The sequence below is a fragment of the Bufo bufo genome, chromosome 3 (genome assembly GCF_905171765.1).
Source record: "Bufo bufo chromosome 3, aBufBuf1.1, whole genome shotgun sequence".
NCBI lineage: Eukaryota > Metazoa > Chordata > Amphibia > Anura > Bufonidae > Bufo > Bufo bufo.
The window spans coordinates 523,063,070-523,077,129 of record NC_053391.1 but is presented as its reverse complement, the minus strand read 5'-3'; positions in this window follow the sequence as shown (position 1 = coordinate 523,077,129).

Genomic DNA, 14,060 nt, shown 5'->3' with positions numbered 1-14,060 from the left:
GCGCACATAGGCAGCGGCCAACTGACTACATAGGATTCTCAATAGTCGTTCAGTTTGTCCTTCCTCTCAGCGGGTGTAAAAAAAGGTCCCCATTTTGGACTGGTAGTGAGGGTCTAATATGGTGTAGAGCCAGTAGTCATCCCTCTACCGAATGGTGACAATTCAGCTGTCACTACACAAGCAACTGAGCATGCATCGGGCTGTTTGCGTAAGTGACTCTGTGGGACTCCCTGCCTCCATCTCCACTGCATACTGCCACAGTGTATCTGGGTCATCTGCCTCGTCTTCCTCATCAATCTGTATCTCCTTTGGCTGCTCCTGCTCCTCCTGTCCTGTCACCTATGCAGAAAAACCACCTATTTCTTTAGACATTGCTTGTGCGTGAATGTCCTTCTCCTCCTACTCCTCCAGTTCAGCCTCCACAGGGCTTATGTGGCCGTGAGATATAGATGCCACGTCTTCTTTCCCCTGGCCAGCCAGATTTGGCAGCATCTTTTCCAGGACATGAAGCAGTGGAATGACATTGTTCATCCCATAGTTCTGGCGACTGACAAATAAAGTGGCCTCCTCAAAGGGCCCAAGCAAACGGCAGGTGTCACGGATGAGCTGCCACTGGCTAACATCGAAGTTACACAGGGGAGAACCTCTTTCCGCTTGTATCATCAAGAAATTGTTTATGTCCTTTCTCTTTTCATCTTTTCATATAGTTGGTCCAACATATTGAGAGTGGAGTTCCAACTTGTGGAAACATTGCCTATCACCCATCAGGGAACGCCATTCTGCATTTGCAGCTCAAGGAGTGTTTGCTTTTTAGCTTAAGAGTGGCTGAAGTGCATGCACAGTTTTCTGGTCATTTCCAGGATGTCTTAAAGATGGGTGGAAGACTTGAGAATCCTCTTTACAATCAAATTGAACATGTGCATTATGCAGGGTGCATGGCTCATACCTCATTGACGCAGCACCGACACCATGTTCTTCCCATTGTCGGTGACCGTAGTTCGATTTCTAGATGAAGCATGCGGAGCAGTTCCTCCCCTGTGTGACTCCGTTCGCCCAGGCAAGCTAGGTGCAGAACAGCGTGACACCTCAGTGCCCTGCACATGTGGTATGCTGGAGGAGCATTGTGAAATGTCCCTGCAGTAAAGGCTGAGAACACGGTGGAGAATGAGGATGCAGAGGCGGACATTGTCACCGGACAACAGCGCGAGAACGTGGAGGCGGCAGCGGGGTCACCTGACCAAGTTGCTGGCATGGCTGGACATGAACCACATTTGCCCAGTGGGCCGTAAAAAACAGATATTTCCTTGACCGTAGTTACAGCTCCACACGTCGGTGCTGTCATGCACTTTGGCAGACACCGACGGGCTCAAGGACTGACCCACTTTCTGTTCAACATAGTTGTGCAGGGCTTGTACTACCTTTTTCACAAAGAAATGATGACTTGGGACTCTCCACCTAGGCTCAGCACAAGCCATTAGTTCTCTGAAAGGTGCAGAGTCCACCACTTGGAAAGGGAGGAACTGCAGCACCAGCAACTTGGCCAGGAGCACAATCAGCTTCTGCACTGTTGGATGAGTGCACACATACTGTTGTCTCTTGGCAAACGCTTCGGTGATCGATTGCTGACAAAATGACTGACGAGGAGTAAGAGGATGAGGAGCCGAAGCATCAGGACCAGTAGATGATGGGAAGGACAGGCATATATCTTTTCGGCTGAGGTGGTGCAGCCTTTACTGCAGAAAAAGGGGTGTGGCCCACTGGGTGATTTAGCAGTTGCTGCGGAAGGCTGGACCACTACATTAGCATCACGGTTCTCACAGGCCACTTTATGGTAACGCTGCATGTCTTGATGCAGGGCCGTGGTGCCAACATTGGCACCCTGGCCACGCTTTACCTTCTGCCCACAGATTCGGCAAATTACCATGTTCAACTTCTCCGGTGGCTTGGATAAAAACCGCCAGACTGCCGGGTATGGCATTTTCCACCTAACACTCCATGCTGACTGCCTGCTACCGCTGCCGCTGTGAACCCCTGCACCGCTACTTTCTATGCAGATTCGCTCCTGGGAAGCGGGTGGTCTACCCCAGGCATGTTTGGCTCCCGACTTCCCACTGCTGCAACCCTGCTAACTCACCGCCATGCTACCACCTTGCTGGCTCAGCTGCTGCCTCACACGCAAGCTGCCACCCTCTTCTACTGATGATGATGAAGCCCCTTTTTCAGCCGGCTCCCAAGTGTGATCGGCTAAATCATCATTATCCGCTACTGTCTGGACGTCACTGATGTCCCCCTCAATGGTCTCAGGGCCAGGAGCCTGACCGCTCGCAACACTAGCACCCAAAAGACTGTCATCATCACTGCTTGAATGCCTACTGGAGGAAGTGGCCGATGTCTTCTCCAGATCTTGGCTGGGCAGTAGCTGCTGACTATCCTCTAGTAGCTCATCCTCCTTAAAGAAGGGGATCCGAGCCTATGGCATATAATACTTTTCAAGCTGAGGGGACAGAAAATGACAGAGGCAGGTAGAGGACAGGTGGCCCCGGGCCATGCCAACTAAGAGTTGAGTAATAAGAACCCCTGCCTCCTAGCTGGGGGTGTCTGATGTCACTTTCAACGAAGTAGAAGACCGAGTCAACCACTCAAGCACCGCTGTGTTGCTGGTCAAGACACAACCACTAGTTGATACTGGGAGTTCAAGCCTCTCGTTGCGACTCCTGCTGCCACCCCCCCTTCCTTTGCTGCTACTTATGCCTGCACCAGAAATATTTGAGCCATTGCTCATTCCCTTTGAAGAGCCTGTCACTTGTCTAGTAACATAGTAACATAGTACATAAGGCCGAAAAAAGACATTTGTCCATCCAGTTCGGCCTGTTATCCTGCAAGTTGATCCAGAGGAAGGCAAAAAACCCTGTGAGGTAGAAGCCAATTTTCTCCACTTTAGGGGAATAAAAAATTTCTTCCCGACTCCAATCAGAATAACTCCCTGGATCAACGACCCCTCTCTAGTAGCTATAGCCTGTAATATTATTACGCTCTAGAAACACATCCAGGCCCCTCTTGAATTCCTTTATTGTACTCACCATCACCACCTCCTCAGGCAGAGAGTTCCATAGTCTCACTGCTCTTACCGTAAAGAATCCTCTTCTATGTTTGTGTACAAACCTTCTTTCCTCCAGACGCAGAGTATGTCCCCTCGTCACAGTCACAGTCCTGGGGATAAATAGCTGATGGGATAGATCTCTGTACTGACCCCTGATATATTTATACATATTAATTAGATCTCCCCTCAGTCGTCTTTTTTCTAAAGTGAATAACCCTAATTTTGATAATCTTTCAGGGTACTGTAGTTGCCCCATTCCAGTTATTACTTTAGTTGCCCTCCTCTGAACCCTCTCTAGCTCTGCTATGTCTGCCTTGTTTACAGGAGCCCAGAACTGTACACAGTACTCCATGTGTGGTCTGACCAGCGATTTGTAAAGTGGTAGGACTATGTTCATATCACGGGAATCTATGCCCCTTTTGATGCAACCCATTATCTTGTTGGCCTTGGCAGCAGCTGCCTGACACTGGTTTTTGCTGTTTAGTTTGCTGTTTATTAAAATTCCTAGATCCTTTTCCATGTCAGTGTTACCGAGTGTTTTACCATTTAGTATGTACGGGTGACTTGCATTTTTCCTTCCCATGTGCATAACCTTACATTTATCAGTGTTAAACCTCATCTGCCACTTATCTGCCCAAGCCTCCAGTCTATCCAGATCCCTCTGTAGTAGTATACTGTCCTCTTCAGTGTAAATTACTTTACACAGTTTAGTGTCATCTGCGAAAATTGATACTTTACTATGCAAGCCTTCTACAAGATCATTAATAAATATATTAAAGAGAATAGGGCCCAATACTGACCCCTGAGGTACCCCACTAGTGACAGTGACCCAATCTGAATGTGTACCGTTAATAACCACCCTCTGTTTTCTATCACTCAGCCAGTTACTTACCCACATACAGATGTTTTCTCCCAGTCCGAGCATTCTCATTTTATATACTAACCTTTTATGCGGTACAGTGTCAAATGCTTTGGAGAAGTCCAGATATACGACATCCATTGATTCGCCGCTGTCAAGTCTAGAACTTACCTCCTCATAGAAACTGATTAAATTAGTTTGACATGACCGATCCCTCACGAAGCCATGCTGATATGGCGTTATTTGCTTATTTCCGTTGAGATGCTCTAATATAGCATCTCTCAGAAAACCTTCAAACAGTTTACCCACAACAGATGTTAAACTTACCGGCCTATAGTTTCCAGGCTCTGTTTTTGGCCCCTTTTTGAATATTGGCACCACATATGCCACGCGCCAATCCTGTGGGACATTCCCTGTCAGTATAGAGTCTGCAAATATCAGAAATAAGGGTCTGGCTAGGACATTACTTAATTCCTTTAGGATACGGGGGTGTATGCCATCCGGTCCTGGCGATTTGTCTATTTTAATCTTTTTAAGCCGCTGATGTACTTCTTCCTGGGTCAGACAGGACACTTTTAATGGGGAATTTATTTTTGCATTCTGCATGTCATCTGACAATTTATTTTCCTCAGTGAATACATTGGAGAAAAAAATATTTAACAGCTTTGCTTTCTCCTCGTCGCTCTCTGCGACTCCCCCCTCATTACTCTTTAAAGGGCCGACACCTTCAGCTTTATACTTTTTAACATTTATATAATTGAAGAACATTTTAGGGTTGGTTTTACTCTCTTTGGCAATTAATCTCTCGGTCTCTAGTTTGGCCGCTTTTATTTGTTTTTTACATGTTCTATTTTTTTCCTTATAGTTTTTCAGTGCTTCCGTGCAACCCTCCTGTTTTAGTGTTTTATATGCTTTCTTTTTGTCATTTATTGCTTTCTTTACAGTTCTATTTATCCACATTGGTTTCTTTTTGTTCCTTAACCTTTTATTACCATACGGTATGTACCTCTGTTTGACATACTGCAAAATAAAATAATTAAATTAAATTAAAAGTAAAATAATACACCCCAAAATGTAAGTTCACTGCTGAATGGCTAATAAAACTTAGTTTTTTTTCTTATTAATACACCACAAAAATGTCTATAAAACAATGTACATTCACCGCTGAATGGCTAAAAGACATACTATTTTTTCTTATTAATACACCAGAAAAGTGTCTATTAAGAAATGCACGTTTATCGGAAAAAACGGGTAGTAAGACATTTGTTTTTCTTATTTTATGTACTATGTTACTATGTTACTATTTTCACACCACAGTAATGTCTATAAAACTGTCTGTTTCACCGCTGAACAGCTAATTAGACATACTTTTTTTCTTAATACAGCACAAACATGTCTTTAAAACAATGTATGTTCACAGCTGAACAGCTAATAAGACATACTTTTTTTTCTTAATACACCACAAAAATGTCTATAAAGAAATGCACGTTCAACGCTGTTCGGCTAATAAAAAGTATTTTTTTTTCTTATTAATACACCAGAAAAATGCATATAAAACAATGTACATTCACTGCTGAACGGCTAATAAAACATAGTGTTTTTTCTTATTAATGCACCAGAAAAATGTATATAAAAAAAGTATGTTCACTGCTGACCGGCTAATAAGACATACTTTATTTTCTTATTACTACACCACAAAAACGTCTATAAAACAATGTACTTCATCACTGAACGGCTAATAAGAAGTATTTTTTTTATTATTACACCACAAAAATTTATATAAATAAATGCACATTCACCACAAAATGGCTAATAAGACGTAGGTTTTTTTCTTATTAATACAGCACAGAAATGTCTATAAAACAATGTACGTGTCACGTACAATGTAAAAGGGATAGGGGTAGCAGCTAGACCAGGCTACCAAGAAAAGAGAGCTGGTCACCTCCTATAGCATCACTAAATCTGGCCCTGTTCTCCTAACTGTATGAGCCGACCCTTAAGATAGGAGGGCCTATACACTGGAAACCTCAGAACCCTGAAAACCCTGAATATCCCTGAGGTTAGAAGACAGGGACAAGAGACAACCAGGTTCATCCAAGACACGGATAAACTAGAGTCTCCACAGCCTAGCTGCAGGGAAAAGTGGACGACTGAATACAGAATTCAGGATACAAGGGAGACAAAGGAATGATATCGCAGATGACATCGATGTCCTACAAGGTGGCCCTCAAGGACTGGGCAGATAGAACACCCTGGACTGGAGCAAAGCTCCAGCAACAACGACAGCTGAAGTACAACTAAATCCAGCCAGGAAGCCACAGGAGATAAAAGCCAAGTGACCACACCCAGTCAGGGAGTTAACCCTTACAGCACTAGACAGAAGGAGGCTACAACTTAAAGGGGAAGTTCACACACCAGCCAGCAAGCAACACATTACCACAGGCAACAGCATGCGTGGCAACAATGTCACGGCACACACAGCAAAAGCCGAGACACTGCCACCACGTGCCAAAACAGCAACACGTTGCCCAGGGCAACTGCAAGTGTGGAAAAAGTGTTACATCACGCACCAAAGGCCTTGACAGTACTTTCATTGCTGAATGGCTAATAATACAAACTATTTTTGCTTATCAATATACCACAAAAATGTCTATAAAGAAAAGCATGTTCACCGCAAAATGGCTAATAAGATGTACGTTTTTTTCTTATTACTACACCACAAAAATGTTTATAAAACAATGTACGTTCACAGCTGAATTGCTAATAAGACGTAGGTTTTATTCTTATTAATACACCACAAAAATGTCTAAAGAAATGCACTTTCACAGCAAAATGGCTAATAAGACATACTTTTTTTTCTCTTTACTACACCACAAAAATGTCTATAAAACAATGTACGTTCACCGCTAATCGGTTAACAAGACAAAGTTTTTTTCTTATTAATATACAACAAAAATGTCTACAAAACAATGTACGTTCACCGCTGAAGACGTACTATTTTTGCTTACTAATACACCAGAAAAATGTGTATAAAGAAATGCACGTTCACCGCAAAACGGCTAATAAGATGTACATTTTTTTCTTATTACTACACCACCAAAATGTCTATAAAACAATGTACGTTCACCGCTGAACGGCTAATAAGATGTCTTTTTTTATTAGTACACCACAAAAATGTCTATAAAACAATGTATGTTTCCTGCTGAACGGTTAATAAGACGTACGTATAGTTCTATTAATACACCACATAAATGGCTGTATCACACAGCACTTGCACCCCAATAACAAGCAAAGTTTGCTGGAATTACTGAGCTATCATATAGTGCAAACCTAAAAACAGCAGTATAACAGCAATTTGGATCCCCAATTAGTACAGCAAGGTGTAAAAGAATTGCTCCTATTACCCAGGCTATACACTATTAGACCCTTTTCTCCTTTTATAGTGTAGATAATGCTTCCCTATACTTTCCTTACACCTTAAATGATCTGTTCCTGAACTTGTAAATCTTTTTTTCAGCACAAAAAAAGTCTTTCCTAGCACTGTCCCTATTTCCTGTCACATCTCTTCCTGCGCTAAGTACGCTGGAAAATGGCTGAATTCAAGATGGCTGAGGCTATTTATAGGGCTGTGACATCACAGTGGCTGTCTGGCTGCCGATTGGCTTTATGCATGGCTTTGCTCCATGTCCTAACATATGCAGCAGCCAATTTAGGAAAATATGTGATTCGTTACCACGTAGCGTGAGGAAATTCGACTTCGGTGCAAATCAAATTTTTCATGAAATTTGTATTGAATTCCACTACATTCAACTTTGATTCGCTCATCTCTACTTATCACCCTCTACAACTTCTCCCTTATCTCTGCTTAAAGGGCTATCACTTTCTGGTGTAAACTTTTTACCTTCTATATCATTGAGGAACATTTTTGTGTTTATTTTGCTCACTTTGGCCAGCTTGAATGCATATATCTGTCATATTCTTTACATATTCTATTTTTTTGTTATAGTTTTTAAAAGCTTCCTTGCTAGTTTCTTGTTTTAGTAATTGAAATGCTTTCATTTTGTCATTTATTTTCTCCTTTATATTTCTCGTTACACACATTGTTTTTTTTTTTCTTGTTCCTCATTCTTTTATTCCATAAAGTATGCAAGTCTCACAATTAGAGTTTAGAATGCTTTTAAAATGTCCCATTTTGTGGCTGCATTTTTTATTTGAGTTCCCAGTTAATGAGACTGATGGACTCCCTAAGTTGGTCAAATTAGTTTTTTGTACCTCCCTGAAGAAACACTAATTTGAATGACAACTGGAAGATTATTATTTAAAAGGGGTTGTCTGAGTTATGAAAATATATATATATATATATATTTATAGCACTGGAAATCTAATGGGCAGCAATATATAACTAAGCTAAGCAAGTTTTAGGCAAAAAAATATATATTTCCTCATTTCCCTGGTTCTCTTCTGGCTATTTGTTTACCTGCAGTAACAACAATCTCTGCCCCTCCCTGTGTTCTGCAAAGAAAGTGAATATAAATGCTGCCCTGAGTGACATGTCTGCCTGCTAGGATACTCAGCAGCATGTTTATATGTAGGACTACAAGTCCGAGCTGTACAGTGACACTGCTGATAGACACAGGATCTTTCCCCTACCTTTTCTTGTACAATGCTCTGCAGAACTCCTCTAGTCTGTCAGCTCCTGTGCCCAGCATTTGTCTCTTCACTTCCTGCAGCTAGTCAGTAAAGCCTTCAGCCCTGAGTCTGTGCTGCTGAAGGGGTTAAAGTTTTTCCTGAAGAATCCAGAGAGAGAGAGCAATAATCAGCAGACTGCAGTGCAGGTGGGCATGGCCAGTACCGTGACGTCTCGTGTACAGACACATATTTGCCCTATCAGGCTTGAGCACGAAACTTCATCAGAGCAGGGAGATAAGCTGACATCACAGGTCATGTGACCCTCAGTGAAATATGAGAAAGCAGCAACTGTAGATGTAGTAAGCGCATTGTAAAGCCTTTACATTTGATTAGTTAGAAAAATACAAAGAACAAAAAAATAACTCGGACAACCCCTTTAATGGTCACTATTTCCCTGGTGTCCCTGAACCTGCATTTCTGTTGTTCTGTCAGATCTATTGGTTAATACTAAGTCCAGTATGACCGTCCCTCTACTAGGATCCTGAACCAGTGGGAATGGTAATTGTCTTTAGTTATTGCCAAGATTCATAAGGTTTCAGTCTCCCAATCTATATCTAGGAAAGTTGAAGTCCCCCATAAAAAGGACCTCACTAAGATTTGCCACCTTATCTATTTCTCTTAGTAGAAGCTTTTTTTGTGTGGATTCTGTTACAGTATATTAGATGGTTTATAGCAAACTCCTATCAGTATTTTATTATTGTTTTCGCCTCCATGTATTTAGATCCACAGTGACTCCACATCTTAATTTCCCTCACTTATATTTTCTCAGAGTTTGGGCTTTAGAAAGGATTTTACCTAATAGTAACCTCCTTTCCAGCTTTTATAATCCTTTTTAAACAAATGGTAACCCTGTAAGTTAACCACCTAGTTATAGCTATGCATCATCCAGCCATGTCTCAGTTATTCTCACTATGTCATAGTCCTCCTCAGACATTATTAATTCTAGTTCACCAATAGTATTGGTTAGGATTCTGACATACAATATACATACAATTAAGAGGTTTTTGGATGTTTTTTATCCTACACTTTTCCTAATGAATTGTTCTGGTCCATCACTCAGTTTCACCCCCAGTTCCATTACCTCTCCCCAGGTCACTATCTGCACTATCTTTCCCCCTATAATGTAATTATCCTCCCTCTCAGTACCTAGTCTGCGTGCGGCCGCTCTATTGATTTCTGAATCTTAATTTGCTCAGCCCTAGTAATCAGCATTCTGCTGCAAGAAAACAATGATTCAGTATGCAGATGAGCAATGACATTAGTGATCACTTGTCCCCATACTGAGGAGGAAATTGCTGCATGTAATAGCAGCGGTCTCCTCTGCTGCCAAGCAAACAATTGTTGGAAAGGAATGCTTCCCTCCCAACAATCGCCTCGAGAATCTGTAGGTACAATAGGGAAAGTGTCGGACTGGGGTGCCTAGGGTCCATCAGTAAAATTTATTTTGGGGGCCCACTGTACAGATACATTCAAATATTACCTGCTCACACAGCAACAAGATGCTGCCAGATGATTGAATATGGGGGTCCCTGCATAAGGTAGGTCCTCGGAAAAAGAGGATACTGGCTAGCTTTCCTCTATACCTAGAAGTTATCTCAGCTATCTGATCTTGTCTGTAATAAACTGGGGAGTTTCTTTAAAAATCTATCAAGTTTTTCTATATGAACATAGGCTGTTTGAGGTGCTGTACATTGAATATATGTATGTAGTGCAGCAAGTCTAATGTGCCACTTGTGCAGGGGGTGGAAGACTAGCAGCCCACATTGCTCAGGGGCCCATCGGGGGATTCACCTGTACCCCTGTGGGCCAAACTGAGCCTGAATAGGGCCCTTAGTGTCCCTATCCATCAGTAAATGTAGAGCCTTGATCTTGTAGTTCATGATGGTTTTCTGGCTAATTGTGTTCACTGCTACTCAGTAGCAGTGATAGTCAGTTTGCAGTGTTCACCAGCGAACACATGCGGGCTGCCATCTTTAGTAATGTAGACTCACCCGTCCGGCGATGCACAGGTAAGCCCTTACCTGTGCCTGTGCCGGGAGCTGGTCTGAAATCAAATGCAGTCACCGGGAGCAGGCAGTTCTGAGAACAGCTGCAAGGGGCCTTTATCAGGCTGTTCTCGGAACTGCCTGCTCCCAGGCTTACCTGTGCATCGCTGGACGGGTGAGTCTACCTTACTAAAGATAGCAGCCCGCATGTGTTCACTGGTGAACACTGCGAACTGACCATCACTGCTCAGTAGTAAAAGTGAGGCTATTATTACAGACATGTCAGTTGTCAGTATGTAAATGGCGGTAATAATGACTGCATATAATCTAATAGACTTACATAAGACATAATTCATAATAACTGTTCATGACCAGCCATTTTGATACACAGATTATTTATAAAAATAAAATAAAAAAATGACATAATGTAAATTGTTAGTTTCATAAATTTAAAATGACTAGTCAGAATATATATAAAAAAAGACTTTTTAAAAACAGACATTCTTATCAAAAGTTATTATAGTCAGTAGATGGCCATACATAGTTCTACTAAACTGTTGGAAATTTTAATATCTTGAGATCTTTATTAATGATTAATCTTTCTGGTGTCGCCTGAACTAATGTATCATTTATGTCCACAATAGAAGCAGTTAAGACATAAGGTTTAAATTATTAGTCTACAGACAAACAGAGCTTTGATTCTGAAAGTTATCAGCTGCCTTCCAATTAAGTTAATATGAGAGTTGTTTCAGACTCTGAGGGCAGTTTTTGTTGCCAATTGAGCTCAACAGTAATTTTTGAAGAATATTAAAGAATATAGTATTTTTCAGATGGGATTTTCAATAAATATTGCAAAATATATTTTTTTTACAATTTTAACTCTACTGAGGGAACTCTGTTTGAGTCAACCTGTTTAAATTTCAGAAAACAACAATTAAAGGTAATAATTTTACTTAGCATGCCATGCTTGCCCAGCTAATGGATGTTTAGGATAATTATGTTCGATCCCAAAAGGAACAGCCTCAGAATTAACATTTCAGATAATATGCCAGAATTCAAATATTTTATTATTTCTATAAAATAATAATAATAATAATAATAATAATAATAATAAAAAATAAATAATAAAATAATCTTAAAAAACAACATGTACATCTTGAGTCTCAATATCCCTTATAGCATAAAACTTAACTATTACACCACCTGATCCTTGTTTTGGCCTTGGGATGTTATCAAGAGAGATGAGCGAATTTCATATTATGAAATTTGTTCACGCTCCGTTTGGTGGTAAAAGCACAATTGCGTTATGGATTCCGTTACCAATTCTATGACGGAATGCATAACGGAATGCCTTTAGAGGCATTCCGTTATTTATTCCATCAAGATAGAGGTCTATGGCCTGCATAACGGATCCGTCCTGTTTCCGTTATGCAGAATAGGACTCCCCTGCATAATGGAAATGGAACGGATCCGTTTTGCAGCCCATAGATTATTATGATGGAATGAATAACGGAATGCCTCTAAAGGCCTTTCAAAATATGAAATTTGCTCATCTCTAATTTATCAATAAAGATTTAGTACCACTAGAGTACATATTTGTGTGGACAGATATGCACTGCGAATCTGCAGCGATTTACAGTACAATACAAATGATTGGGCTTTGCTTTGTACAAATCTGCATGGTTTGGTCATAAGTGGATTTTTAAATCTGCGGCATGTTATCTTTTTTGCAGATATTGTGCTTATTATTTGTGAAACAGTTCAAATCCATACTTTTTGAAAGTAATGTATTGTTACAAATTTTTCTGTAGATCACCTGTGGATCTACGGTCCAACAAAATATGCAACTACAGATTTCAAAAATATTGCCATTTTCCCTTATTTTTATATCCCACAAAGACAACAGTGCAAAACAACAAATCCAAGCTAAAATCTACACAATTCAAACCATATTTTTCTTGTGGATTTCCCTGTGCATTGTTTGCATATTAGGTGCAGAAATTATCTGTAGCAAATCCAACTCATGCTCATACAGACTTAAGCCTTATGCACACAAACATATTTTCCTACCGTATCCATTCCGTTTTTTTTTTTACGGACTGAATGCGGAACCATTCATTTCAATGGGTCCGCAAAAAAATCTGAAGATACTCTGTGTGCATTCCGTTTCCATATGTCTGTATTTCCGTTCCACAAAAAATAGAACATGTCCTATTATTGTCCGCTTTACTGACAAGTAAACTGACAATAGTGCTGTTCTATTAGGGGCCAGCTGTCCCGTTCCGCAAAATACGGAATGCACATGGATGTCATCGTTTTTTTTTTGCGGATCCGTTATTTTCGGACAGCAAAATACATATGGTTGTGTGCATGAGCCTTTAGGTTTACATGCCTAGACCTTCAAATCATAATCATCTCAGCTGAAGGCTTTTTTAACATCCAATAAATAAATAATTAGGAATAACCACTATTTGGCTAACCATTTTACCAGAATTGCAGCTCATCTTATGTTAGATTGAATTCATATTATATTTGTGGGAGGAGCTGCGCGAGAAACAGAATAGGCATGCCTATGGACTGTCCCCACCCGACTGGCTGGAGTGTGCCCGATGCCAGTGACGAGGTAAGGCCTGAATAAGTGGGCCACCCAAGAGGAAGGTATTAAGAAGGGGATGGGAGGGAGGGCAAGAACCGGGCGCCCTTCTGCTTGTGGGAGGGGGTTTAAATAGGGTAAGTGCGCCCCTCCCACAATTACAGGCTGCAAGCAGCCTTCAATACTTGTGGGAGGAGCTGCGCGAGAAACAGAATAGGCATGCCTATGGACTGTCCCCACCCGACTGGCTGGAGTGTGCCCGATGCCAGTGACGAGGTAAGGCCTGAATAAGTGGGCAAGAGAACCGGCAAGTTGCAGGGTATGAAATATTTATTGAAGTATTGTGTGACCTACAATGCCAAGGAACAGAAGGCTCGGGATACTTCCGCCCGTGGATTCGGGATGTACCTTGAGAAGCAGGATGATCTCCACCGACCCATCTTGCGAATGATGTGCGCTGGTACCTGGTGACTGGAAGCTGCAGACGCGGCCCCTATCCGAAATGAGTGCCCGGATATTGCGCTAGGGTTGTAACCCAAACATGCGGCCAGGGTGCGGATATTGGTGATGAACACGGTAGAAGACAGGGGTTTCCCGTTAACCGGGAGCAACGGGCCGTCTAAAGCGGGAGATTGAAGGGAGGCCAGGAGCTCCTGGAGCACCTTGACAGGACACCAACAGTTAGACGTAGGGTAAAATTCCACCTCCGTGGGGGGACCGGTTTGACTGGTCTTGGAGAACGGAATGGACAAAATAAAGTGGTCGGAGTGCCATGCGAGATGTCGCCTTAGCAGGGTCGTTCGGGAGATGGTGCTGCAGGTGAATTCCCCGGGC